At 43.2% G+C, this 26,383-nt stretch overlaps 1 protein-coding gene and 1 long non-coding RNA gene across 3 annotated transcripts in view; one reads left to right on the top strand and one right to left on the bottom strand.

Moving 5' to 3' along the window:
• Positions 1–1,517: 1,517 nt before the first annotated feature.
• RNF144B (ring finger protein 144B) overlaps positions 1,518–26,383 on the top strand; it is a 138,343-nt gene continuing 113,477 nt past the window's right edge. Inside the window, exons 1-2 of one of the 2 annotated variants that reach the window (XM_006121824.4) lie at positions 1,518–2,099; positions 16,950–16,995. The gene's annotated coding sequence lies outside the window, so the exon portion shown is untranslated. The remainder of the gene's footprint in view (positions 2,100–16,949; positions 16,996–26,383) is intronic. The other variant, XM_014572942.3, reaches the window with a different exon arrangement.
• The window catches only part of LOC142827161 (uncharacterized), a 46,316-nt gene continuing 33,717 nt past the window's right edge, over positions 13,785–26,383 (bottom strand). The window contains exon 4 of the long non-coding RNA XR_012901628.1: positions 13,785–14,332. This is a non-coding gene — a long non-coding RNA (uncharacterized LOC142827161). The remainder of the gene's footprint in view (positions 14,333–26,383) is intronic.

The following is a 26,383-nucleotide window of genomic DNA, read 5'->3' as shown; positions in this document are numbered from 1 at the left end:
TTATACCATGGAAAATCAACACTTACTTAATCTAATAACTTAATCTAATTTGGATGGTACCAGAAAGTGGCTATATATGAAATATAATTGACTTGTGTAGTATAAAATAAATTTCAATCTGTTACCCAGGAACTCAGTAACAAGAATAAATTTACAACTAAGATCTGTGGAATTTTGTTCCTGACACCAGAAGAACAGGTTCCCCGACACTGTATCTATCACCAGTGGATAATTGCTCAATAAAAACACAACTCAGGTATAAATTTCACAAATCTATTAAAGAATTTGGAACAGTCACTTTGAATGACTCTGGGGAGTAGTTAATTCAAAAGAACAGCAGTGGAGTGTCCGCTATTTCAAAATAGCTATTTTGAAGTTATCATTATTCCTCGTGGAAATCAGGAATAGTTATTTCGAAATAACCAGTCCCTTATTTCAAAATAAAAGTCTTGGTAGTGTGGACATTCCACACATTCCTGGTAGTGTAAACCAGGGCTCAGAGAGCTCTGCACACAGACCTCAGTACAACCCTCTTAGCATAGGTGTACACTGTGGAGCTATTTCAGGATACTAGAAGTATCCTGAAATAGCTATTCCACATCTATTGAATCAGCCTGTTATTTCGAAATAGATTTTGAAATAATGGGCATTTCGGAATAGCGAGTTATTTTGAAATACTCTTGAAATAAGCTGTGCAATTTGCGTAATGCAAATTGGGTAACTTATTTCAAGCTAAGGATGCTGTGTAGATGCACCCCCATATAATGCAGAGCAGTGAAATTATTCTGAATCCCTCTGTTTGCTGCAAAGATCTGGGTGATGTGGATATGGTTGAGCAATTGGTTTCTAGATCTGCATTGTTCAACACAGAGGATCAAATTCTGTTCTCAGGTGCATTGGTGCAATATCATTGCAAACAATGAGGTTCAGTTAATCAACTATGTTAGGAGCAAAATGTGCCCCCAATGAGTGTTCAACCAGTTGGTAGCCCCTTGTTACCTTTGGCATAGTTTTTGTAATGAATATAGCATGTTTGTATGTGTGAGTCACTTGTACCAACATTATATAACCTATATTTAAGATAAAGAGACACTGTCAATTTACATTTCCCCCTTCATTTAGGGTTATTTGCCCTGATTCTGCAGACCTTTATTAACAAATATTAAACCTTTAGATTTTCTTACATAATAATAATAATAATAATAATAAAAAAAAATAAAGTCTTTATTAACATCAATAACAAAGTTTTATTATTATTATGCAATCAACCTATTCAGCATGAGAGTTATTACACTAACTGTAATTCAAAGTGAAAGCCGTTTTGATTCTCATTGTCCAAAATTAAAAAAGATAAATTAAATAAACAGTGTAAGGAGGGACATTTTGGATTTTGAAAGGTCTTTAGCATTTAAAATCAAAGGTATGATCATGGTTTGTTGACAACAGGCGATTTAAATGGACTTTGTCCAGAATAGACGAGTCTTTTCTTTTCAGAGTGAGCCTCTTTCTTTCTGCTGTGCTCGCCATCAAACATTCAGTGGCTGTGGGAATCCTCAGGCACCGACCCCTGGTTTCTGTACTGTATTCATGAAATGTAAAAATGAATTTGCCCTTTGTAAGGGAGGAGGAGGCGGTGCTTTCAGACACACACCGCGTGTATGAATTGCTATGAGCAGCAGACCTTGGCGGTTGTGTATCCCTTCCCCTGGCACCCCAGATGTGGGTCCTCCAGCCGCCCATCCCAGCTCTTTTTGTCAGCCGAGATCCTGGACGTGCTGCTGCTAAAATCCTCCTTAGGGGAGAAGGAAAGGAGCTGAGTTGGAGAATGATAGAGAGAAAGAAGTGAACCGGGTAGAGGAGTAAGCAAGTGGAGGGAGAGGGAAGAGCATCTGCAAAAGAGACGTTTTTCTTTTATTTCTTTTTTTTTTCTTTTTCTTACCTGAAGCAGGCTGTTGTCAGTTCACTGTCTCAGCAGCTGCTGTTAAGCGCCGAAGAAACTATTGCAATTGCAAGCTTAACAGGAGCTGGGCTAAGGAAGAAATAGCTCCAGAGCTTAAAACTTCATGCCATGCCCTAACCGCTGGGGGAGAGGAACAAAGGTAAGCAACTGGGGGTTACCCCTATGCAGCTGGACATTTTGATGTAATCTACACCTTTACATGGGCTTTTCCAGAGCTGCTGCTGTCTGCGAAGCTCCCTTTTGCAGCATGTCAGCTTCACACGGCATCGGAAGACATTGCATTCATACTTGCGGTGAAGTGAGTTCGTGTGGCGGAGGGGTGCCTAGAGGCTCGTTGCTGTTACACCACTGGCTCAGTGCTGCAGCTGCGCCCACAAGCGCTGCTTGCCTGTGGTGTCAACGTTTCCCTTATAGACCGTGGGTTGCTACTCAGCACACACACAACGTCAAGTTAGGATTTTCTCAGTGAAGTGTTTGAATATGTAGGAAGCTAGGAAAATGTCTCTCTGCCTTCTTCCCCTCAACACACAAACAGCTAACTAACTAACCCAGCCTTGTAAATGAACAGTGATTTCCCATTTTAAGAAAGGATCCTCCCCCACAGATTTCTCAGTGATTTGCGTTATTTACAAAATATGTGCCTTTACTGTGGGCTGCAGCTTGGAGATCTTTGCATAACTCTCCTCCACTCTAGGAAGTTTACCAATAAAAGATAGATTTTCCTGATTTCTCTTATGAATGCATCTATAGGCATTTTCCTTTTCAAAACCATATTCTGATTTGGAGATTTTATTCAGTTGGGAATGTTATTTTACATATTTATAATAACAAATGATAAATGTTCAGTTTTAAAATAGCTTTGATTTAAAGTCTAGTTACCTTTTGAAACATACTTAAAATGAAAATGACAGGTATTTTAAATGTGTTTTGCATGTGCACTCCATACACATTTTTCCATCCCATTGGTTGCAATGGTGATCCAATATGTGGCTTATGTATGTGCAAGAACACTCAAATCTTTGACAAGATGCTCTTTTGACTTGTTCTTCAAAACTGTCCTCACATGGTGTAAGTTTGGCCATTGTCTTGTCCTTTTTGATATATTGAATCGTAAGCAATTTCTGTGGGGCTCCTTTTTTCCTTCTTTTTGGTCCTATAGTACTGTACTGCTACAAACTTCTTTGTTGGAGAAATTATAGTTTGTCAGGCTATGTCTACACTGCAGAGTTTTTTCAGAAAAATTACCATTTTTCCGAAAAACTTCACTTATGTTCACATTGCAAGCATGTTCTTTTGAAAAAAAATCAAAAGAACAGAGGGTTTTTTCCAACATTGGTAAACCTCTTTCTACGAGGAAGAAGCCTTTTTCCGAAAGAGCTCTTTTGGAAAAAGGTGTGTGTGGATGAGGAAGAGGGAGTTCTTGTGAAAGAAGAGGAAAAAGCACAGATGCCCTGGTGGCCATTCTGTCCATAGTAATCACAGCTGAAATGTAAGATAGCGTCCATTGCTTTTTCAATGTGCTCTGGCAGTGTGAACGCTCTCTTTAGGAAGAAGTTTTTTCAGACGCTCTCTTCAGGAAAAGCTTCTTCCAAAAGAAGCCTGCAGTTTAGACATAGCCTTACTCTCTCCCAATTTGGCAAGATATCTTAAGAGGTAAGTTCCCTTCACTGTGACAACATTAAACATGTTCCCCCTTCCCCAGTACCAAACAGGGATGACACTGCGTCAAATGCTGTTAACACATATAAAGCAGGAAGAATGTTACAGTAGTGGAGTGAGTACCTCACAAATTGTATGCACAGGTATGAAGTGGCACTTGATAGTTGTCCTGGTAATGGTGCCTGTTTCAGTCCATGTGTTTTCTAATCTACTATATATTTTAGAGAGTTTGTGCATCTGTGTGTCCCCGGATTCATCTGTGAGTCTGTTTGTTCAAGAACTCCTTCTAAATGGTAAGAGTTAGGACCACCACATCTGGTATGCAGTTTCCTGTGATCATAACTTAAAGAAAGATCAGTGTTTAGTTGTACCAGGACAATGGAATTTGATTGTTTCTCGTAAAATGGAAAGGTCAGGGCCTGGTAGGAGAGACAGTTATACTGTGGAATGATCATGGGGAGTAGCCAGGGGCTAGAGATGGGGACCAGCTCAGCTATCTACTATGTATTTCAGAGAGTTTGTCTGTTTGTGTGGCTATGGTCTGTGCATCTGTCTGCCCCCCCCACCCCGCTGGGAGACATGAACTCCTCCCTCGGCTGTACTCGCTGTAACTGCAGCAGCCATGGACAGGTGCGTTTTGCCTGGCCCCAAGTTGCTGTAGTGAGAGAGGGCTGGGGCTGTCCTCTTTCCCCGGGGAAGCCTGCACACTGAACCCCTCATCCCCAGCTCCACTCCAGAACAATGATTTCAGCGAAGAAAAAATTTGAGTTAACAACCCATGTAACACTGGGCAAATCTTCTCGGTGTTCCATATTTAAAAAGTAGTGAACAGCAAGGACCAAAACATCTGTGTCAGATGACATAATTATAGGGTGACCAAACAGCAAATGTGAAAAATTGGGCTGGGGTAGAGGGTAATAGGCTTCGGTGTAAGACAAAGCTCTCAATATCAGGACTGTCTCTATAAAACTGGGACATTTGGTCACCCTACATAATTACTATGGTTCCTTTGACACCCAGAGACCCAAAAGCCATATTGGCACATTCAGCATGTAGAAGCATTCTTGTGTCTGTTTTTTCCTGAGTACTATGCAAGTCTTGGACTTCTTCAACATCTCTACTGGTGATGGACTTTGATACATCACCATTAGAAAAGCCTCTGGCAAGAAGGAGTGCTTATGCTGGGAGTGCTCTCACATTCTCAGGTGACTTTTGAACTATATAGTCACAGAAGAATTTTAAATTGGTTGTTTATTGGATGTCAAGTTTAGAACTTTTTCCATTGAGGAACAGGGCATCTGCCAGTCACCTAGTATTTGGAAGACCAAAGACAGGGTAGGCCCACTGCTTAGTGAGGAGGGAGAAGCAGTAACAGGGAACTTGGAAATGGTGGAGATGCTCAATGACTTCTTTGTTTCGGTCTTCACGAGAAGTCTGGAGGTGTGCCTAACGTAGTGAATACAAGCAGAGAGAGGGTAAGTTTAGAAGATAGGATACACAAAGAACAAGTTAAAAATCACTTAGGAAAGTTAGATGTCAGCAAGTCACCAGGTCCTGATGAAATGCATCCCAGGATACTCAAGGAGCTGATAGAGGAGGTATCTGAGCCTTTAGCTATGATCTTTGAAAAATCATGGCAGACAGGGGAGATTCCAGAAGACTGGAAAAGGGCAAATATTGTGCCCATCTATAAAAAGGGGAATAAGAACAACCCAGGAAACTACAGACCGGTCAGTTTAACGTCTGTCCCAGGGAAGATAATGGAGCAGGTAATTAAGGAAATCATATGCAAACACTTGGAAGGTAATAAAGTGATAGGGAATAGCCAGCATGAGTGTGTGAAGAACAAGTCATGCCAAACTAATGTGATAGCTTTCTTTGATAAGATAACGAGCCTTGTGGATAAGGGAGAAGCGGTGGATGTCATATACCTAGACTTTAGTAAGGCATTTGATACGGTCTTGCATGATATTCTTATTGATAAACTAGGCAAATATAACTTAGATAGGGCCACGATAAGGTGGGTGCATAATTGGCTGGATAACCATAGTCAGAGAGTTGTTGTTAACGGTTCTAAATCCTGCTGGAAAGGGATAACAAGTGGAGTTCCTCAAGGGTCTGTTTTGGGACCCGTACTGTTCAATATCTTCATCAATGATGTAGATATTGGGATAGAGAGTACGCTTATTAAGTTTTCAGATGATACCAAACTGGGTGGGGTTGCGACTTCTTTGGAGGATAGGGACATAATTCAAAATGACCTTAGCAAGTTAGAGAAATGGTCAGAGGTAAACAGGATGAGATTTAATAAAGAGAAATGCAAAGTGTTCCACTTAGGAAGGAACAATCAGTTCCATACATACAAGATGGGAAGCGACTGTCTAGGAAGGAGCATGGCGGAAAGGGATCTAGGGGTCATAGTGGACCACAAGTTGAATATGAGTCAACAGTGTGATGCTGTTGCAAAAAAAGAAAATATGATTCTAGGTTGTATCAACAGGTGTGTTGTAAGTAAAACTCGTGAAGTCATTCTGCTGCTCTACTCTGCACTAGTTAGGCCTCAGCTGGAGTACTGTGTCCAGTTCTGGGCGCCACATTTCAAGAAAGATGTGGAGAAATTGGAAAGGGTACAGAGAAGAGCGACAAGAATGATTAAAGGTTTAGAGAACATGACCTATGAAGCCAGGCTTCATGAACTGGGCTTGTTTAGTTTGGAAAAAAGAAGATTAAGGGGGGACATGATAGCGGTTTTCAAATATCTAAAAGGGTGTCACAAGGAGGAAGGAGAAAATTTGTTCCTCTTGGTTTCTGAGGACAGGACAAGGAGTAATGGGCTTAAAGTGCAGCAGGGGAGGTTTAGATTGGACATTAGGAAAAAATTCCTAACTGTCAGGGTGGTCAAATATTGGAATAAATTGCCAAGGGAGGTGGTGGAATCTCCCTCTCTGGAGATATTTAAGAACAGGTTAGATAGACATCTGTCAGGGATGGTGTAGACGGAGCTTGGTCCTGCCTTGAGGGCGGGGGGCTGGACTCGCTGACCTCTTGAGGTCCCTTCCAGTCCTGTTATTCTATGATTCTATGATACTATACCATACCATTTTTAGATCCTGTCTGGTGCTCTTGTTCTTCAGTTTTCACTGAGGCTAGATCTACACTATCACCGTTTTTTGAAAACGCAATTTGCGTAGCTTTTTCCTATTGCTTTTCCCAAAGAGGCTTTTCCACCATTTGGCCCCGACTAGATGAGGTATACAAGGCTCCTCAAAAAAGCGTGTTTGCTCTTGGGCAAAAAAAAAGCGGAAGAGCAAATGCATTCCCTGGACATGGCAGAGTTTTTCCGGGATGCCTCTGGTGTGTCTAGACATACCCTGAGTTACTGTTGTCATATATGTCAAATACTTCAGTTACAGAACTATCTTTGTGAAATCCTTTAGGACCTGCCTAAAGTATTCAGCAGTCAAATTCAAATGTGTGATATTTGCTTTCAGTCATCATTATGGCACCTCTGATGTACACGGTTGTTTTTTACATACTCATATCTCATGGATTCTTTCAGGTTGATCATGGGCAGTGGGTGAACTGCTGGCTTGGGGATGGAAGCCCAAGACCTGCCCCTTCTATGCCCACTTGGCCACTGGTCCCTATCCTACACCTCCTCAGCTTCCCCATTATGGCCACTGGCTTCTTCCCAGGCTAGTGCCTCTCCCCTCCCCAGCATCAGGCAGCCACGCTCCTTCCTGGAGAATTGACACACACCTACCCAGAAAAAGAGTTTACTGCTATGACAAGTTCCAATGCTTTTGCAGGACTGGATTTTGCACTTTGTGTGCATTCAGAAATACATAAACAATAGACAGTGATAGATGTTACAGTCTAAGTGTTTAGTGTCAGCATTCTAAATAATAAATGTTATACAGTGTGTACATAAATAGTTATATATCATAGAGTGTGCATACTTTAATGTCATGGCCTGTCGTATAATTTTTCATCTGAGTCTTTTTTTAATTAATGGACTTTCCCAATGGATCCATAGTCATTCACATATTAAAGCAATTTTAACAGTTAGACTCCAACATACTCCAGAAAACTCAACAAAGAAGCCAAAACAGTATCCTTAACTTACCTTTTTGTATTATATTTAAGTTTTCCCTTTTAATATATTATGTAAAATAGTCCATTTTTTGATAACTCTTGCAGCACTTAGATGCAGTGAAGTAAGCTAAGGGTGGTCAGCCAAATTCTGTTTTTACTTACCATGGTATAAATCTGAAATTGCCATTGAACTTGCTTGAATTCAAGCTATTTTTCTAGGTATCCTGTATTCACCATAGAGAAATACAGTCTCTCAGTTTTTTAGTATCTTCTTGTAAGATCTCCATTCTCCTGATCATCCTAGTACCCTGTCTCTTCACCTGTTTCAGTGTGAAATAATTTCTCTTGCACATGGGTGACTAGAACTGTATGCAGAATTCTAGATCAGGCTTTACTATTGCCTTGTATAATGGTAGTAATATTTCCCTATCTCTACTGGACATACCTCTGATGATACCTCCTTCAACCACATTTGCTCTTTTTATAGCCACATTACAGCGGTGGTTCATAGGAGTTTTGTGACTAATACAGTCAGGTCATGCTCTTCCTCTGACGTTTCTAATTGATAAGTTCCCAATTTATACCTAAAATCTTATTAGTCCCTAAGTATTAGTCCTTCCACATTGTTCCATTACATTTTATCTCATTTCTATTACTCCAGTTCTCTAGTCATATGCCCTGACTCCATGGGCATTCTGGAGCTGGAGTACCCCTGCGGAAAAATTGGTGAGTGCTGAGTACCACCGGCAACCCCTATCAGTTCCCCCTCCCCTCAGTGTCTCCTGTTCACCAGTCGGCCCCAGAGATCAGCGCTTCCCCCTCTCTTCCCATGCTTCCCACTCCCCACAATCAGTTTCATGGTGTTTTGGAGACTCAGGAAGGAGGGGGGAAAAAGCGAGGATGCAGTGCTTTCAGGGGAGTGAACAGAACTGGGTAGGAAGAGGTGGGGAAGGGATGGAGCTCGGACAGGGTGGAGGTGGGGTGTTGGGGAAGGTGTGAAGTTGGAGCAGGGCCTGGAGCAGAGCCATGGGTCAAGTACCTCCCTCCTCCCCCAGCACTTTTGAAAGTTGATGCCTATGCGCTAAGCCATTCAGTTATTCCTGTATAACATTCCAATCCTTCTCTGAGTAGATAATGCTTTCCTACTTGGTGACATCAGCACATTTCATGAGCACACTCCTACTATTGTGCCAAGGTCATTAAAGGAAATATTAAATAAGATTGATCCCAAGAACAATTCTTGGGGAAATCCACTAGTAACTTCCCATCAGTTTATTTTTTTAAAAGGAGAATCTAATTTATACCCAATTTATAATCTATTCTTGGCATAGAAAATCACTGTTCTTGGCCCTCCGTCAGGCCAAATAATTCATCTGAAAAATGGGCCTCATGATGGAACTGTCTTTGTCATTGCAAGGAGCTCTGTATAAAAACACTCACCTGGAAATGCAGTCATTGTACACTTCTTCATAAGACCCTTCCTGCCTGATGGATTATGCTAAAAATTGGTTCTCTGATCTTTGTATGTAGTAGGGAATGCAAAGAAAAATTGGATTAACTGCAATTTCTGTCTGCAAATTGAGAAACAATGAGTTGTTCTCACCTGGAAAACACACAACATATAAATTCCATTATTAAAAAAAATTAAAACATTAAGTACATGTTTTCCTGACACAGATAATCCTTCTCTATTCATTCAGGGTCAATATTCCTTTGGATGTCATTACATACTTTCTAAATACTTTGAAAGCCCTTTAAGAATCTCCTTGGCTAGTTTTTAGTTTGTGTCCTCAAAATACTCTTCTTCCAGGTGTAGACATCACTGATGATATTAAAGGTGCTCATTTGGGGATGCCATTTTTCAGGTATTTTCTGAATAGTGATAGTAGTGTATAGAAGAGGGAATCCCAAATGCATTTGATGATATGATAAAGGGAAACTCTTTTCCTCTTTGACACTGTGATTGAGTTGTACACCTGTTGATTTGGGGGAAACTGTGGAGTCTCCATGGCCAAAACTCTCTAAAGTATAAACATTTTGTACTTTTCAAAATCAGTATGTTTCACACTACCTCAAAATCCTTCATAACGTTGATGTAGGCAGACATACATTTTTAGCATTCCATTTGAATCCAGACTAATTTTCTGGAATTGGTCACAGTCTTTGACAGCTTTGAAAGCTATAAATTAAACAGCAAAAAGTCTAAATTTATGCTACTTTAGGAATTTCTGTCTTTTCTCAAATAAAATACTTTCTCTGAATTAGCCAAACAGATCACATTCTTTAGCATGGAACTTGTTCCTCACCTCAAAAAACCTTCTTTCCATCAACATCAACTCCCACTCAACTCTATGGCCTGACACTGAAGTGAGGTCCATAGCTGTGCCTGAAGATGATGGTCTCTTCCTATTCCAGATAGTGCCTGGCATTTTGTAGCAGGTAGCTTTTGTGTTCTATATCCATGGTGTTCAACATGCTAGCCACTAGCCACCTGTGGCTATTTGGCTGTTTGAGTATGGCTAGTTCTCTATAGCAGTAGCCACTATACTGCTTCAGAACTGGTTGGACACCATGGATCTGGATAAAAGAACTACATATGGTGTGACCACATTAACGAGAGTAATTTTTTGTTCCTGTAAACAACATTTCTCAACCTTCCAGTAGGAATAAAATTTCTTTCAGATCAACTTTTTTTTAAATCACTTTTGTTTCTATTGGGCCTCACTCGGCCTTCATTTACACCTTATGCAGCCTGAAGTGATAGGAAAATTTGGCCCATTTTCTCTTTCTATGGATTATTTGTCAATAGTTTTGTATAGTTAAACAACTGTCAATTGTAATTTTCTTATTAATTGAAAAATACTTGTTTCATGTTATAGGTTATTTTAAAATACATGTACTGTTGTTATTTATTATTTACATTATAGTAGGGCCTGGATGGCCTAGCCAAGATTAGAGACCCACTGTGTTAGGCCCTGCCTATGTACATAGTGGGAGGCAACTTACGGCCTAAAGAGCCTATTGTCTAAATAGACAAGACAAAGTTGGAAGAGGAAACAAGCACAAAGAGGTGATATGATTTGCCCAAGATCACATAGTAGCAGATCCAGGAAAATAACTCAGGTCTCCGAACTCCCAGTCCAGTTCCCTTGTCACTAGATTAGATTTTTCCTTTAAATTTTTAGTGAAAAGTGTGAGTAATATTAAACTATCCGTAAAGTGGCAGAAGTTTAAAATATAAAACCAAAATTATACAATGGAGGTTCACATCTAGCTGACGCTCAATCAACTGCAAAAACATAATAGGCTACATTTTTCTGAGGACTAGAACATTATCTGAACTTGTATGTATGCAAGACAAGCCTTTCTCATCTTAGTAGATGGAGCTATTCTTCATTGCTCATATTTACCAGTCCACTTAGCACATATGTCTATCTGTCTCTGCTGCCTTCATCACTGGAGAATCTGAGTACCTCCCAAATACTTAAAAATAGAAATAAGAATTAATATGAATAAAATGGGAGTTAAAATGGACCTTTCCCCCCTCACAGTCGGAATACTTTGCTTATGAAACAGCGTTCTTTCTCCCCACATAGTGATGAATGACAGACAAGAGTGAAAAATCTGAGCTCTGCAGCAAATGTTAAAATATAAAAATGATAAAACAAGATCCTTGAAGATATTGAATCATTTGATGTTTCAGTTTTTAATCTCTCATGAAAGGTTTCTTTTTATTCATTGTAAAACCAAGGTTTGTGTGTGAGATGTTATGAGTATAACATTTTTGAATACGCAAACAGCTTTTAAAATGTATTATAACCCTCCGGACTTACTTTTCAGTGAATATGAATCAAGTAATTCTGATTTCTATTTTGTTCATTCAGCTTCTGAATGACATTTTTTAGTCTTTTTTTATTACTTTGCCTTTTAAAAATAAAGTTGATTTCAATGCAAATCATAATAACACTTAAGATTTATGAATACATCTATATTACATTGTAACTGATTCATAGACTTATATCCCTGCTGAATAGTGTTAACTAAACAAAATCACAATTGCAAAATTCTACAAAATATGTGTATTTAAAAAAGCAATAAAAATTCCAGTGTGTGCTTAATTTCACTGTTGATTTGGATTGCTTTTTTATCACCTCTCAGTTCTCTTGTATTGTTTGTGTACAAAGCCCTGCCCTGCAAAGACTTGGCATATAAATTGGTGGAATTATTCACCATTGCATATTCAAGAATGCACTTAAGCATGCATTTAAGTCCATCCCTATTTGCAATGTCATTTATGCTAAAGTGTTTTTCTAAATGTGGATGCTTTGCTCAGTTAAAAACATGGGATGTGAATTTAACCCTATGCATACGGTTTTTGCATGGTCTTTGCCATCTCCTAAGGTTCTTCTCTTCATACCATAGCACCAAGCACTATATGAACATTATCCAATTTCTGATATCCCTGCCTGTACACAGTTTTGCATACATTTGGGTCTATTTGAGCTTCACTCCATATCACTCACTATCACCCAAATTGAAGAATAATAAATTACTGATAGGCTTTTGTTCTCTGGTGGAACTGTTAGGTCTTTGTTCTCCCCTTAGGCAGAGAATCATGATTCTGGTCTTCACCCTCTGGTTTTTCAACATGTCCATGAGGTCACTAGAGCACAAGATATGTGTTTATGTGCACCCATGCTCATGTAGGCATGTGGAGATATCACTAGTAACCTGGTCATTCTATGCCTTCATTAGTACCTGTCTGTTGTTCACCTTTTCCTGACTTTCTAACAGGTAACAGGCATTTTTGCTTGGGTATAGAACAGTTGGGTTCCCGCTCAATTCAGATAAATCTGAGTTAATAGTTGGGAAAAGTGTTTTGAGGAACTAATTAGTAGCTTGTTCACTACCATTATTCAGTGGTTGGTGTATTAGTACCAGTGGACAAAGGGCCAGTGTCGTTTTTAACACAAATATTTGAGTCTGGTGTTGTTTGCAATGCCGGGGGGAAAGAGGCAGTAGCTTCCATAAAATATTGCTGCTGCAGAAAATTGAGGGGTGTATGTTGTGATGCAGTAATGAATAGCTCTGTTAAAAAAAATCACCATAGCAAGCCAGCATTGGATATAGAACTACACAAAGAAGTTACTGTGAAAGTAGACATGTTTTCATACCACTTATTGCACTTTTCATTTCAAGGCATAAAATAGTAAATTTGAGCAAAGAAAGCTAATCTGTATCAAGAATACTTTAACAAATAACATTATAAATAAAAATATCACTTGCTTAGCTCCTCTAGTTTTAAGTTATGATATATTGTAGCTACTGGACATTTTTACTTTCAGACCATATCAGTGCTAATAAATGTGTGCTTTGAAAACAGAAACATAAAGCCCAAACATAAAGGTTTGAGCACATTTGTACAAGACATACAAATATAAACCCAAGGCAGTGACTCAGGATGTTATTAATCATGCCTTGTGGTATTATTATATTTTAACATAGAGACTGTGCCATATACTTCCCCATATGTCATATACTGCCATTCAGGATGAACACCGCAGTGGATACCACCACCAGTCACGCCTAACAGGCCATATTGGGACCCTTGGCTTGCTACAGACAACAACAATCTACATAGCCACAACATCCACCTGTGACACTGCGGTCCCAGGCACCAACAATGCAGTCCATAGAAAATTACAGCTCAGGCACAGTCAAGCAGAATGGAGATATTACGGGGGAAGAACACAGTCCACCCTCCTCTCCATCCACACACACTTCAGCTATGTCACCTAACAACATGATAATGCCTCCGCCATCAACAACAGGGGACGGTACTAGATCATTCCAGGAGCTTTTCAAGATAGTGGTAGAAGCCCTAGAGATCCCTCTCTCAGATGCTCCACAGATGCAACATAAGCTCACAAACATTTTACAAATGTCTCTCCATCCAAAACTAGCCATCCCCATGAACAAGGATCTTATGGATCTGGCCAAAAATGTATGGAACACCCCAGCCACAATCCCACCAACCTACAAGAGAGCAGACAGAAAGTACTATGTAGCTCCCTAGGGAGTAGAATTCCTGTTCTCCCATCTAAAACCAAATTTTCTGGTGGTAGATGCTGTCCATCAAAGAGGGAGACGACAAAATACATATACAGCTCCCAATGATAGGGACTGGAAGAGGATGGATACGATGGGGAAATAAAGGGGCACTCATCAGCAAGCCTACAGATCAGAATAGCTAACTACGTTGCATTATTAGCAAAGTATACACATCGCATATTTGATTGTCTAGCTTCCTTTATTGATTCTGTTCAAGACACAAAGGTAGAACAATTCAAAGCAACATTAAAGAGGGTATACTTATAGCACGCATAGTCCTCCAAGCTGCGCTGGTCTCAGCAGACACAGCAGCCAGATCTTTCGCCTCAGCTGTGGTGATGAGGAGGGCTTCTTGGCTTCAGCTCTCAGGCTTTCCCAGAGAGGCTCAAACCACTGTAGAGGACCTTCCATTTGAGGGTACAAAACTATTTGTGGAGTCCACAAACACGTCCCTCCACACCCTGAAAGATTCAAGGGCCACATTCAGAATGTTGGGCATCCAGGTACCTGTTATAAGAAACAAAATAGATCATTCCAACAAAGATACAGACCTCCAGCGTTCAACCAACAGCAGTGACACTTCAACAATAGATGTAGACAACATCAAAATAGACACAGACAGATGTCTGAACATTCTTCTATCCAGCAACCGCTGACATCCAAACAACAGATTTGAAGTCCTGGTCGAGGGTCTCACAATCCTGAAATTTCCAAGGCAACAAGCAGAATCATCTATGATATTTGGCAACAGAATAGTTGACTTCTATCCAACATGGCCTGCCATCACCACCGACAAGTGGGTGTTAGAAATCATAACAACTGGCTATTGCATTCCTTTCATAACTGTCCCCCATTCACCCCTCTGCCTGTCCCTTTTCAGGGACCCTTCTCATGAAAACTTACTCTTGCAAGAGGCGGAATGCCTCATAACCTTAGGGGCTATAGAAGAGGTACTCAAACAACACAGGGGCAAGGGTTTCTACTCCCATTATTTCCTTACCACCAAGAAGTCATGGGGCTGGAGACCCATTTTGGATCTCCACAAACTCAACTGGTTTGTCAAATACCAACTCTTCAAGATGGTTACGCTGGCTGTGATTATACCTGCCTTGGAAAAAGGATAGGGCCATTGTCCTTAAGGCTGTTGACAAGTTCTGCTACCTGGGAAGTGTACTGTCCTCTAGCATAAACATTGATCATGATGTAGCTGCTCAACTAGCTAAAGCCAGCGCTGCCTTTGGAAAATTGATCAAACGCCTATGGAATGCCCATGGTATTAAACTCCATACCAAGATAGCAGTTTATCAGGCTGTTGTCCTGAATGTCCTGCTGTATGGCTCAGAGTCATGGACAATATATTGTCACCATGTTTTGAAGCTTGATCAGTTCCATATGCGTTGTCTGAGGAAGATTGCCCACATGAATTGGTGGGACAAAATTCCTAATACAGAGGTTCTTAAGCTGTGTGGTGTCATGGGCATGGAAGCAATGCTTATGAACAAACAGTTTTGCTGGATTGGCCATGTTATGAGGCTGGATGATACACGGATACCAGAGATGGTCTTCTATGGCCAGCTTGCTCATGGAAAGTGCTCTATCGGTGGTCAGTATAAGCGCTATAAAGACATCTTAAAGGCCAATATGAAGTCATGCGGCATATCTCCCAATGATCTGGAAACTCTAGTTCAGGACAGATTGCCCTGGCAACAAACCATTTTATAGGCTCTTAATTGCTTTGAGAGTCAGCGTATCCAGGCATTGCAGGAAAAGTGCAGGATCCGAAAAGAACATACATAGCCTGCAGTTGGCGGCTTTTTCTGTGACATCTGTAATCGGCTCTGCCAATCAAGGATTAGTTTAGTCACTCACCAACGGCATCATAGATGATGAGATCTGTCAATCGACAGCTCAATCCATCATCACCTGCCCTGGAAAAAGGACCATAGATGTCTACCCTCGACTTCCAGGATGCCTATTCTACATATGAATTAACCCATCAGACAGGAGATTCCTCCATTTCACAATAAAGCACAGACACTTTCAATACAGAGTGCTACCATTCAGATTGTCAACAGCCCCACGAGTATTCTCAAAAGTACTCACAGTAGTGCTTGCACACTTATGCAAAAACCGAATTACGATATTCCCTTACCTAAATGACTGTCTAGTAACGAGCTCTACACAACAAGATACACAGCAAGCAGTCTCGACAGCCAGAACCCTCTTCGACAAACTAGGTCTACTGTTAAATGTATTTAACATGTATTTAAAATGTATTTAAATTGATTTACTTAATATCTCTCTTCACTAATTCATAATCAATTAGGCCCCTAATCACCAAGAATTTAAACCTATGCTTAGGGACCACGCCCATGGAATAATTTAAAGGTGCTTAAATTAAACATGTGCCAAAGTACTGTGTTGAATAAGGATGGACTGGTGAACTGGGGCCGGCTGTTTAATGATTTTGTCAGTGCCTCAAGTATTCATTTGCTTAAAATCCAATTCTGGAATCTTTGTAATTTCTTTCTGCACTGTATTCACCTCTATTAAATATACATCTCCATGGTATGGGTTTATCCATATATTTCCATTGAAGCTATTTGATTTTACAAGCTTGAAAACACTCAGCTGAGGTATGCTAACATCTCCATGGCACTACAAAGACAATTCACTTGACTGGTGAAGCAGCCCATTGTAAAAAAAAAAATATCTGTGACAATGTATTGCTCATATTTGTGACTTTCCACGCTCAGAATATTTTTTCATCTGTAGGACTTCTTTTAAATAGTGAATACTTTAAATATATTTTTTCTTCATCTTGAGAACAAGAAATATTAAAAAGCAATTATTGTAAATTATTCTCTACTAGATTTTCTTCTGCACTGCTAATTCTTGTTTAAATTTGTAACACATAGGTGTAATGTTAGCCATTAGAATTTTAAAAAAAGAATTATTTTCCTTCTTTTCTATCATGAACTTTAGGGAACTAAAAGTAAACAGAAATAATAATTCATATAATAAAAGAAAAATCCTGATCAATCATGTTGGAACACCATCATTTTTTGTTTTCGTATCAGTCTACATTCTCCCATATTCATACTAATCTTTCATTTTCCAACAGATATTTCAGGAACAGGAGAAGTGCCTGGGAATCATAACAAGAATATGTGAGCTCTACCATAATTTACATTGTAAAAACTGTAATAGCTATAAAGTAGACCCAAATTACCTCTGGATGTACAAGCTTAGTTTTTTGTTTCTATAGGCATTCATAAATTGTGTAAGCTTTGACCTTGTAGTTAAAGACCACAGCAGAGCCCCGCTATACACTTGTAATTATTCCAGGGCTATATTTATTATTCTTTCATGTTATGCCATGATATTTTTTGATACTTGTGGGAAAGATAAATTTGGTTTACATTTTGATCATGAACTTGCATTAAAACTAGGAGATGAAAGTTTGGCAGCTATAGTAGAAGTACTATGTAATCCTGGTAATTGAATTCCCATTTTCCACACTAAAATGAGTCAAATCCTTCTCAACACACAAGCAACACAAATGTAGCTTCCTACATCCCTGCAGTGAGAATCCTTGAAATAAATGCATGAGTGTTAAGATGGTGTCTCTCTTTTCCACTCTCCCAGATGGAAGAATGAACAAGTAGCTCTTTCATGAATCTGGCTTACTAAACAAGAGTAAGATGAAGGCTCATGTTATATTACTAATCCCATGATTTTAGTTATATTGCTAGTCATACATAATGTATCATTAGGCGGTACTGAATTCTACAGAATATTTGCTCCTGAGAAGTAAACTTCAATATACTTTAAAGCATCCTAGAGGGAAATATTCTTGTAATGGGGGATATTTTTGACATCAGACTTTGACATTAGACTCAACTCCTCTACCACAGTAAAGAAAAAAGGAGTTAGAATAACCTATCATCAATCTTTATACCACTATTAAATGTGTGAAATTTTTAATTTCACCACAAGGTCAAAATTCCTATTCATTCACAGCTACAATCACCGTGCAATGGGTGTTAAGAAATAGTAAACATTATGGCTGTGTCTACACTGGGCCACTTATTCTGCAAAATCAGCCGCTTTTCCGGAATAAGCTGCGAGCTGTCTACACTGGCCCTTGAATTTCCGGAAAAGCAACGACGCTCTACTGTACAAAATCAGCCGCTATTCCGGAAAAACTATTCTGCTTCCACTCGGGCATAAGTCCTTATTCCGGAACACTGTTCTGGAAAAGGGCCAGTGTAGACAGCCCAGTAGTCTTTTCCGGAAAAGCACATCTACATTAGCCACAGACGCTTTTCCGGAAAAAGGGCTTTTCCGGAAAAGCAGCCTGCCAATGTAGACGCTCCTTTTCCGGAAAAACTGAAAACGGAATAGTATTCCGTTTTAAGCAGTTCTGGAAATTCATGCCATATATAAGGAAGAGTGGAAAGGTGAGTTGAAAAGCCACCCTTGCTATTTTCTGAATTGTCTTATTAAAGAACAACCTTCGATGCAGCCAGAGAAATTCTCCTGCAGCTAGGTTGCTGGGAAGCCACAAGGACATACAGTGTAGGTGAGGATTCCAAGTAAAGGCATTGCATCATACTCACAATCTAGATAAAACTCCTACAGGGATAAAAAAGGTTAATGTAAAGTTAAGATTGAGAATTTAAAGTAAAGCCAGGTCTATACTAGTGAATTTGAACTATTCCTAATTAAGCTAGTGGGATAGTACCAATGTAAAGTAATTGTGTCCATACTGGCCATGCTGTTCCAGAATACTACAATTTTTGACCTTGGCAGACACAATTGCTCTACACTTGTGGGGAACAGGCAGGGTAGGGGAGGTTCCAGCAGTGCTGATGGAGTGTCTGCTTTTTAAATATTACGAAGTTGGCAACCCTGAGGGAGCCTAGGCAATCAACTCAGGCTTTGTGGGTTACAGGGTCGCCAGCCATCCAGGATTGTCCTGGACTTGAGTCTCCAGGAATTAAAGATTAATCTTTAAATAAATATTATGTCATGTGATGAAATTTCCAGGAATTGGCAACCCCGGTTGTTGTTCCTTTGATTTTTCTAGGTGTCTAAAAATTAGGTGTTGCAAGACATTCAGTGTCAATGCACCAAAGTTCCTTTTGTGGATCTGGGCCCTAATGACTAGGACAGAAAGGGGCTGATAAGAAAGTCGCTTGTCCAGTGCTCTGCTGCTATGCCACTGCTGTCTGTGTGCCTCAATGATAAGTGGGTGGGCACCTGTGGCTACATGCTGGTCCTGTATTCCAGTGGTTAAGGAATCTAAAAGAAAACCTTCATTAGGCAGAGTGGGGAACTGAACTGTGGTCTCCCACAGTTGAGTGAGTATCCTGGGCTAAAGGATATGAGGAGTTTATTTTCTTTTCCTCTAGCCAGGTCAGAGTTAGTGTGTGGAGATGTGTAGTACTGGGGAGGAGCCGGTGGTTGTGGTACATGTAGGTACAAATGGCATAGAGAAGGGTAGGAGAGAGATTCTGGAGGCCAAATTTAGGCAGCTAGGAAAGAGATTGAAATCCAGGACTCCTATGTTAGTGTTCTCTGAAATGCTTCCAGTTCCACGCCCAGGGCCAGGTAGGCAGGCAAAACTTCAGAGTCTTAATGCGTGGATGAGATGATGGTGAAGAGAGGAGAGGGTTAAATTTATTAGGAACTGAGGAAACTTTTGGGCTAGGAGGAGCCTATACAGGAAGGATGTACCTAAATCAAAATGGAACCAGACTCCTGGCACTTAACATTAAAAAGGTTGTAGAGCAGTTTTTAAACTAAGTGCTAAGGGAAAGCTGACGGATGTGGAGGAGAGGAGAGGATGGAAGATGATAAAATATGGGTCAGATCAGACAGAGGCGTAGCGAAGGAGGGACGGGGGGGTAGTTGCCCCCGGGCGCCTCGCTAGGGAGGCGCTGGGCTGGGATGGAACTGGAGCGCATGCTGCTCTGACCCATATGACGCTTTGAACCAGACCCGGGAGCTGCTGGCTAAATGCTGCTGGCTCTCTACATACTGCAAGCTGAAGCAGCCAAGCGGGGCGGGAGGAGAAGTGGTTTTAAAGGTACGTTCCTTCGGTGCCTGGCTCTCCGGGGATGGTGGTGGGCGGGGGGAGGATTTGATTGGGGAAGTGCTCCCAGCACTGGGGGTGCCTTGCTCTGGGGAAGGAGGGCTGAGTGCATGGGGGGGGGGGGGGGAGAGCTGGCTTTGGGGAGGAGTGGAAATGTTGCCTTTGCCCCTGTGCGCATAACACCCTTGCTATGCCTCTGAGATCAGATGAGACACAATGAAATGAAAAAGAGTCTAGCACTTCAGGAAATGTTAGACACATAAATGGTGATACATTTTAAAAGTGCTTATACAGAAATGATAGCAGTCTAAATAAAATAAGATCGGTGAACTAGAGTGCCTCATATAAAGAAGTATCACATATATAGTAGCCCAGTGTCTGAGAGTCTGTAACGCTGAAATGCTGGCTGTTCCCTCTAGGGGGTGCTGTTGCCTGAAATGCCGGCTGTTCCCTCTGGGGGGTGCTGTTGCCTGAAATGCCGGCTGTTCCCACTGGGCAGCGCCGTTGCTGAAATGCTGGCTGTTCCCTCTGAGCGGCCCGTGCTGCATGGGGAGTGTGGGACCCAAACGGCCACTTGTTTCCCCGTGGCAGCCTGGCTGAGCGCCACGGCGGGAGGAGAAGGGGGGGCAGGGCGGTGATGTGTGGCATGACAGCGGCTCCAGGCCCCGCCCCCTGGCCATGAATGTCACTGCCCTGCCCCCCTTTGCCTCCCGCCATGGCACTCGGCTGACTTCTGTGCTGCTCAGCTGGGCCGCTGCATGGGAGCAAGTGGCGCAAGCGGCCATTTGGGCTCCGCACTCCCCATGCAGCACGGGGAGTGTTGAGCCCAAAAGGCCATTTGGACTCTGCAGTCCCCTGAGTGAGAGGCAGGAGGGGGAGGAGAGCTGAGAGAGAGAGAAGAGGAGGCAGTAGGAGGAAGAGAGAGAGACACGGAGTGAGAGAGAAAGACCGGAGGCTCAGGAGAGAAGACCGACGTGGAGGAGAGACCTGAAAATCCCGTCTTATGATGGGCTAATTGGCTAGACTCATAGACTTTAAGGTCAGAAGGGACCATTATGATCATCTAGTCTGACCCCCTGCACAGTGCAGGCCACAGAATCTCGCCCACCCCTCTTAGAATAATCCTCTCACCTATGTCTCAGATATTGAAGCCTTCAAATACTTTGAAGGCCCCAACATGCAGAGAGTCCTTCAGCTGTGATCTGTGCCCAATGCTACAGAGGAAGGCGAAAAACCTCCAGGGCCTCTGCCAATCTACCCTGGAGGAAAATTCCTTCCTGACCCCAAATATGGCGATCAGCTAAACCCTGAGCATGTGGGCAAGACTCACCAGCCAGACACCCAGAAAGTTCCCTATTGCAACTCCTATCATCCCTCCATTGACCTATTTCCAACTGATAATGAATGGTCAATTAGTTACCACGATCATGTTATTTCATCCAACCATCCCCTTATCATAGAATCATAGAACTGGAAGAGACCTCACAAGGTCGTCAAGCCCAGCCCCCCGCTCTAGGCAGGACCAATCCCATCTAAATCAACCCGGCCAGGGCTTTGTCAAGCTGAGACTTAAACACCTCTAGGGATGGAGACTCCACTACTTCCCTAGGTAACCCATTCCAATGCTTCACTACCCTCCTAGTAAAATAGTTTTTCCTAATATCCAATCTGGACCTCTCCCACCACAACTTGAGACCATTGCTAGTATTGATATAATAGGCATCACGGAAACTTGGTGGAATGGGGACAATCAATGGGGCACAGTCATGCCAGGGTACAAAATATATTGGAAGAACAGAACAGGTCATGCTGATGGAGGAGTGGAATTATACGTGAAAAAAATGTAGAATCAACTGAAGTAAAAATCTTAAATGAGCCAAAATGTTCCATAGAATCTCTGGGGATTGTAATTCCATGTTCTAATAATGAGAATATAGCAGTAGGAATATATCAACCACCTGATCAGGACAGCAATAGTGACTATGAAATGCTAAGGAAATCAACAATAGTGGGGATTTCAACTATCCCTATATTGATGTATTGGGTACACATCACCTCGGGATGGGATGCAGAGATAAAATTTCTTGATAGCTTAAATGGCTGCTTCTTGGAGCAGCTGGTTCTGGAACCCAAAAGGGGAGAGGCAATTCTTGATTTAGATCTAAGTGGAGTGCAGTGGTCCAAGAGGTAAATATAACTGGATCGCTTGGCCATATATAGTGATGATAATGTAATACAATTTAACAGCCCTGTGGTGGGAAGAACACTTCAGCAGCCCAACACTGTGGCATTTAATTTCAGAAAGGGGAACTATACAAAAATGAGATGGTTAGTTAAACAGAAATTAAAAGGCACAGTGACAAAAGTAAAATCCCTGCAAGCTGCATGGAAACTATTCAAAAACACCATATTAGAGGCCCAATTTAAATGTATACCCCAAATTAAAAAATAGAATAAAAGAACCAAAAAGTGCCACCATTGCTTAACAACCAAGTAAAAGAAGCAGCGAGAGATGAAAAGACATATTTTTAAAAGTGGAAGTCAAATCCTAGTGAGGAAAATAGAAAAGAGCATAAACTCTGGTCAAATTAAGTATAAAAATATAATAAGAAAAGCCAAAAGGGATTTTGAAGAACAGCTAGCCAAAAACTCAAAAAGTAATAGCAAAATGTTTTTTAAGTACATCAGAAGCAGGAAGCCTGGTAAACAATCAGTGGGGCCCTGGGACAACCGAGATGCTAAAGGACGATAAAGTCATTGCAGAGAAACTAAATGAATTCTTTGCTTCAGTCTGCACGACTGAGGATGTTACGGAGATTCCCAAATCTGAGCCATTCTTTTCAGGTGACAAATCTGAGGAATTGTCCCAGATTGAGGTGCCATTAAGAGGAGGTTTTGGAACAAATTGATAAACTTAACAGTAGCAAGATACCGGGACCAGATGGCATTCACCCAAGAGTTCTGAAAGAATTTAAATGTGAAATTGTGGAATTATTAACTGTGGTTTGTAACCTGTCCTTTAAATCAGTTTCTGTACCTAATGACTGGAAGGTAGCTAATGTGATGCCGATATTTAAAAAGGGCTCTAGAGGTGATCCTGACAATTACAGATCAGTAAGTCTAACTTCAGTGCTGGGCAAATTAGTTGAAACTATAGTAAAGAATAACATTGTCAGACACATAGATGAACATAATTTGTTGGGGGAAAATCAACATGGTTTCTGTATAGGGAAATCATGCCTTACTAATCTGCTAGAGTTCTTTGAGGGGGGTCAACAAACATGTGGACAAGGGGAATCCAGTAGATATAATATACTCAGATTTCCAGAAAGCCTTTGACAAGGTCCCTCACCAAGGGCTCTCAAGTAAAGTAAGTTATCATGGGATAAGAGGGAACGTCCTTTCAAGGACTGATAACTGGTTAAAAGACAGGAAACAAAGGGTAGGAATAAATGGTAAGTTTTCCAAATGGAGAGGGGTAACTAGTGGTGTTCCCCAAGGGTTTGTCCTGGGACTCATCCTATTCAACTTATTTATAAATGATCTGGAGAAAGGGGTAAACGGTGAGGTGGAAAAATTTGCAGATGATACTAAACTGCTCAAGATAGTTAAGACAAAAACAGACTGTGAAGAGCTTCAACAACATCTCACCAAACTTAAGGGATTGGTCAACAAAATGGCCCTGGATTTGGTGCCTATGCAAGGAGTCTCATATTAGCTTCTGAAGAGCCGCATGTGGCTCTGGAGTCACAGGTTGGCTAACCCTGGGATAGAGAATAAGACAGAGAATATCTTATTGCCACTGTATAAAATCATGGTACGCCCACTTCTTGAAAACTTAGTATGAACGTGGTCACCTCATCTCAAAAAGATATACTGGCACTGGAAAAGGTTCAGAAAAGGGGAACAAAAATGTGAGGGGTTTGGAATGGGCCCCATATGAAGAGAGATTAAAAAAACTTGGACTTTTCAGCTTAGAAAAGAGGAGACCAAGGGGGCATATGATAGAGGTCTATAAAATCATGACTGGTGTAGAAAAAGTGAATAAGGAAAAGTTAGGGTATGTCTACACTACAGCACTAATTTGAAGTAGTTAATTCGAACTAAGCTAATTCGAACTAGTGCATCTAGACCTAAAAACTAGTTCGAATTAGCATTTTGCTAATTCAAACTAGCATGTCCACATTGAGTGGACCCTGAACCAAAGTTAAGGATGGCCAGAAGCAGTGCCAGCAGGGCATCAGGTTAAGACCTAGAGCATGGAGCTGCTGTCTCAGGCTAGCCGAGGGCTGTGCTTAAAGGGACCCGACCCCCACCCCGGACAGACAGTTCTCAGGGTTCCCCGCTTGCTTGTCTACCTTGATGAGGGACAGCAAAGCAGTCCTGGCTTGGAGTGTGCTGAGTACCCACACTCGGCACATCACAGCACTCGGCCATCAGCCTGGCTGCACTTGCCGCAGGCTGCCATCCAGGGGGGGTCAATCGGGGGACTGTTAGGATCCAGGAGGCCCTGCAGGAGAGCTTCCACCCCGAGGAGCCCGCAGAGCCACCCCAGTCCTCCCCATTGGGGGCTCGTGCCCCATTCCTCCCTCACATCCTTCCACTTACCCCTCCTTAGCCCCCCTTCTTGATGTAAAAAAATAAAGGACGCGTGTGTTCAAAAATACAAACTCTCTTTATTTAACAAGACTGGGGAGTGGAAATAAAACTGTGGGGAGATGGGGGAAAGGAGGCGGGAAAGGGCAGGAGAGAGTGTGGAAGAGGGGAGGGAGAAAACTGGGAGGAGGGAGCTGGAAGGGGTAAGCAAGGGGAAGGAGGGGGAGGGGAAACTCAGGGATCGGGGTGGGGGTCTCGCTGGGCCAACCGCCTCCCAGCACGGCGAGGGAGGGGGCCTTGGCGTCCCCGGGGGGATGGGGTGGAGGGTGCGGAGGTTGAGGTGGGGGGGTGTGGACATTGAGGAGGAAGAGGTGGGAGGGGGGGCAGGAGTGGGAGGAGGGACAGTTGTTGGGGGGGCAGCAGGTGCAGGAGCAGCACAGGGCACCATGCTCTGCAGCAGGGCCTGTAGGTTTGCATTTCTGGCTAGGTCCTCAGCCAGCTGCTCCTGGTGGAGCTGCAGGTCTGCCCGCATCCAGGCCTCCACTGTGCGGTGCAGGGCTCGCAAGGACCCCAGGTGCTGGTCCCAGTTCTCCTGCTCCATGCTGGCGGTCCAGAGCAGGCCGCGGGTGTGGGAGCAGGTCCCAGGCAGGGTGGTGCGCCCTGCACGAGCAGCTGGTGCAGCTGTAGAGAAAGAAGAGAAGTGGTCAGTTCTCCCTGGGGACACAGTAGATGATGCCCAGCCCCCTCCCCCAGCAACGTGTGGGTGACCATGCCCTGCACCGTCAGAGCTGTTGTGCTTGTACAGAGGCCATGATCAGGATGTCTGGCTCTCCCCGGGACTGGGAGCTGCCCCAAGACCGCATCTATTCCCTGTGCCGTGTATAGTGCGGCCAAGGCGAGGGAGAGATGTTCCCTGCCTCTGTGTAGAGGGGACATGTGAAGGGAGAGCATCCTGCTGGGTCCCGCCCCGGGGTCAGGAGCATGTCAGGTCTCTTAACACACGCATGTGCCTATTGGGCCATGGCCCCTGGGTGTCACGCAGCTGGAGCCACCTGCACAAGGGTAGCATGGCATGGCATATGCTCGCACGTGCACAGGTGTCTGTGTGATCCGTGGGAGGCATGGCCCACACGCGCGGTCCCTGGTCTCCCTCCCGCCTCCCCCCCTGAACTACTTAATTCGAACTACTTACCCAGTATGGCAGTGGTCCCCAACCTTTTGAGGTTGTCGGGCGCCAGGGGGCGTGGCCGTTCGCCCGCCGGGTGCCAGGGGGCGGGGACACTTGCGCTCCCGGGGGCGGCCCCCCATAGCCGCATGCCCGGGGGCAGCCCTCCCCATAGCCACGCGCCCGGGGCCAGTGCCCCCTCCAAGAGCTGCGCGCCCGGGGCCGGCGCCCCCACCCTCAAGCACCGCGTGCCCGGGGCCGGTGCCCCCCCCGCAAGCACCACGTGCCCGGGGCCGGCACTCCCCCCGCCAAGCGCCGCGCGCCCGGGGCCGGCGCTCCCCCCGCCAAGCGCCGCGTGCCCGGGGCCGGCGCTCACCGTGCACCATGTGCCCGGGGCCAGGTTATCCCCGAGCATCTGGCGGGCGCATGCAAATGCCCCCGCGGGCGCCATGGCGCCCGCGGGCACTGTGTTGGGGACCACGGCAGTATGGTCTCCCTGGACGACCCTGCCAACTCCAGTGCTGGAACTCCTTGTGGTGGTCCCTCTGGTGCGCCCAGGTCAGGGCCCTCCGGTCCCGGCTCGCTGCCTCCCGGGCTGGCACGGACCACCCCGCCCCCCAAGAGTCGGTCGAGGGCGGGGAAGTAGGGGCAGGTGGCAGCCTCTGCTGCGGCGCTGCCCCTGGTGGCCCTGGCGTAC

This window comes from Pelodiscus sinensis, chromosome 2 (assembly GCF_049634645.1).
Source record: "Pelodiscus sinensis isolate JC-2024 chromosome 2, ASM4963464v1, whole genome shotgun sequence".
Taxonomy (NCBI): domain Eukaryota; kingdom Metazoa; phylum Chordata; order Testudines; family Trionychidae; genus Pelodiscus; species Pelodiscus sinensis.
This window is presented reverse-complemented; position numbering and strand designations above follow the sequence as displayed.